Consider the following 3,513-nt stretch of genomic DNA (forward strand, 5'->3'; position numbering starts at 1 on the left):
AACCTGATGTTCTTTAGGGAAGAAAACTGCCGTCTTTATCCATTCTGGGCCGAGGTGACTTCATTGTAGTGCCTGTGCCCTCCAAAGTGACCCAACTAACCATTCTTTGGTACTGGAAGACGGTCCATTGCCACTTTCTCAGAAGAAGGAGATCATTACAAGTGGTGTTGGATTTTTTTCTTACTCTGCAATCTTTGTTAAGTATTTCAGAAGTGGAATAGAGCAGTCCCAAGTTCTTTTTCTCTTTTAGTCTTCTCATTGGGAATGTGCAAAAAACATAAGGGGCTGGATTCTCCGATTTTGAGGCTATGTCCCCATGCCGGCGTGGGAACTGTGGCGTTTTACAACAGAAAAAATGGCGCAAAACAGCCACCGATCCTCCGTTTGGCTGGGGGCTAGCATCAAGGAAGCGTAGAGCACCTGGCTCTAGCTGCCTGTACAGCCGGAGAATTGCCGGGTCCATGGCTGCATATGGCAGTGGCCTGCAACGGGCGCACCATGCAACGTGGCGCCGGAGGCTCGTGGACCCTTTTGGCCAGCTCGCACCCCGGGCCACACCAGTGCCCCCAGCCCCTGGCAAAGTCCCCCCTGCCCGCTGATTGGCCCTCCCCCGATTGTGGCGGCGCTGGACTGAGTGCGCAGCTGCCACGCCGAATTCCCGATGGGTGAGACCATGAGAGACCCACGCCATCGGGAACTCGGCAGGTCGGAGGTGGAGCATTGGGGGGCGGGCCTCAGGTAACATGCTGAAGCTGTCGATACATCGCGTGCCGTTCTTTAGAGGGGCAGAGCATCGTGAAACGGCGCCGCCCCTGATTTGGTCGTAAACTTTGATTCGCCAACCAATCAGCGAACACGATTTCGGCGTCAGCAACTTGAGAATCCCGCCCAAGGTCTACAATTGATAATTGATTTAAATTAAGACTGTCTGATTCTCATGTAGTGTTCTCCTGGCAAAAATATTCTTAGTTGACAAGTTAATAATAACACATGCTCGTCAATCCCTGTGACATTGCAAATCAAGCTCAATTATTGTCTTCAGCAGATAAATAGCAATTAGAGACTGAGGTGGGGGAGGGATAATTAAGCATATTCATAAATAATTTACCCTCATTTTAAAATCACACATCCTCTCTTTTTTTAAGTTGATTTATTATTTAGAGTTAAATAATCAAATTTCAGTTGAATTAGTCATAGCATTGGAATATTTTAGTGATACATAGCTGAGCACATAGGAACACACAAGTGAGGCATGGCAATGTCACCACAGGTGAGAGGGTGTCATTACAATGTGGAATAGTTACACAGTCAATTTACATTTCAAACATGGATTTAGGAATTTCAAATCAGAGAATGTTGACACAAAAATAGGATCAAAGCATGACAAGAGGAGGTAAGTTTTTGTAGACAAGAAGTGGATGCAGGTAGACCCATCAGGCTGAAAAATTGCATTTTGGAACATATGCCAGAGCACTATTTTCATGTTTAATGATGGCTTGTGCGGCTATTGCTGTGTCATCACCGGCAACAATTATGAACATGGTCAACAATGGATAATGACCAGATAGTCGGTTTTTGTGATGTTGATCAAAAGATAGATATTGACCAGGATAACATCCCCCCACCACCTTTCTTCAACAATAACCCCATGGGATCTTTCACAATCACCTGGGAGGGCAGGTAGGACCTCAGTTTGATATCTCATCAAAAAGACAGCATTTCCGTAGCACAATGCTCTCTCTGGGCTGCACTGCCTTTGGTTTTTCATTGGATCGAGCCACAAATTGGGACTTGAACCTTGTGCTTCAGAGGTGAGAGTGATACCGACTGAGCCACATTGTGCACGGACAATAGTGGCAAACAGATGACTTAATTGCCAGAATATTCTTCCATCAATTCTGAGAACTAAGACAAGAAGTGAGTTGCCTATGAATTAATTAACAAGAACGGCTGGATTTACAGATTACCATCAGAGATAAATTATTGTGGACATTTCTCATGAGGTAATATAGTTTGAATCTTGTGCAGGACCTTGCTCAGTGGCACCATTGATAAGAAGAGGATTTATTATCGTTGTCATAACTCTATCAAAATAAAAATGCTGCAAAATTGTTCCAAATAGTTTGTTCAAATAAAACACTAATTCCATAATTTCCAGTCACTGTCATTCCAATAAGCATTCGAGGCCTTTTTGCATTTTTCTTGTTGGATGCTTATATTGAAGATGGTCTCACTAGTGTGTTGCCAATTGCCACTGTATAGCAATATTACAATGTGCTTTTAGCACCTTATCTGCCAAACAAGCAGCATAACTGGAGTAAGTAAAGGAATTGTAATCTCCTCCAGCAACATATCCCGGCACTCCTACAACTCTGGCTTCTTGTGCATCCCCCGTTTCCTTCAGCCCACTACAGGCATCACTGTGCCATCAGCTGTCCAGACCCGAAGCTCTGGAACCCTCACCACAAACTCTCTTTTCTCTCCTCTTGAAACCTTCTCTTCTTTGACTCAGCATCAATTTTTGGCTGATTACACACCTATGAAGCATCTTGAGATGTGTTACTACATTAAAGTCTCTATGCAAATACGTATTGCAGTTTTCGTGTTGATGTTTAACTCATGGGAACATAGGAACAGGAATAGACCATTCAGCCCGTCGAGCCTGCTCCACCATTCGATACGATCAGACACTTTAATGCCTTTTACACACACTATTCCCATGTAACTCTAAGTTTTTGTTAATCAATCACTTCTCGACCTTTTGGCTAAGATCAAGTGTAGTATCTGTTCTTTTTGGCTAAGATGAGCGTGAGGTCAGGTGTGGTACTGGGTCTGGTGTGTCTCTCTTGTAAGAACCATGGGCGCGATTCTCCGCCCCCCACGCCAGGTGGGAGAATCGCGGGAGTGCCGGGCGATTCCCGCCATGCCGCCCTGGCACCCGCACGCGACTCTCCCACCCCCCCCCCAAAACGGCGTGCCGAGTTTTACAACAGGCCGCTCGGAGAATCACCGCTCGCCGTTTCTAACGGTCGAGCGGCGATTCTCCGGCCCGGATGGGCCGAGTGGCCTGCCCAATCCGACCGATTCACGCCAGCGCCAACCACACCTGGTTGCTGCCGGCGTGAACAGTGCGCGAATGCTGCGTGTGCGGCCTGTGGGGGGGGTGGGGGGGGAAGGGAGGATCGAGCACCAGGGGGATGCTCAGGAGGGGTCTGGCCCATCGATTGGCGGGCTGGCGTCTCTAAAGGACGCACTCTGTTTCCTCCGCCGTCCCACAAGATCAATCCTCCATGTCTTGCGGGGCGCCCGCGGGGAGGACGGCAACCGCGCATGCGCCAAGGCCCGGCGCGTGAAATTGACGCGGCGCCTCTCCTAGCCCCCTGGGGGTGAGAGAATAGGGGGCGAGGAGCAGCCTCCGATGCCAGAGTGAAACACTCTGGTTTTCACTCCGGCATCGGCACTTAGTCTCCTGTTGGGAGAATCGCGCCCCATAAGTTGGATTCAAGTTGGGTT

The 3,513-nt window shown here is 48.2% G+C and overlaps 1 pseudogene; it reads left to right on the forward strand.

Moving 5' to 3' along the window:
• The first annotated feature begins 2,745 nt into the window (after nucleotides 1-2,745).
• Nucleotides 2,746-2,947, forward strand: LOC119975342 (annotated as a pseudogene).
• Nucleotides 2,948-3,513: the final 566 nt, after the last annotated feature.

The sequence above is a fragment of the Scyliorhinus canicula genome, chromosome 12 (genome assembly GCF_902713615.1).
Source record: "Scyliorhinus canicula chromosome 12, sScyCan1.1, whole genome shotgun sequence".
Classification (NCBI taxonomy): Eukaryota; Metazoa; Chordata; class Chondrichthyes; order Carcharhiniformes; family Scyliorhinidae; genus Scyliorhinus; species Scyliorhinus canicula.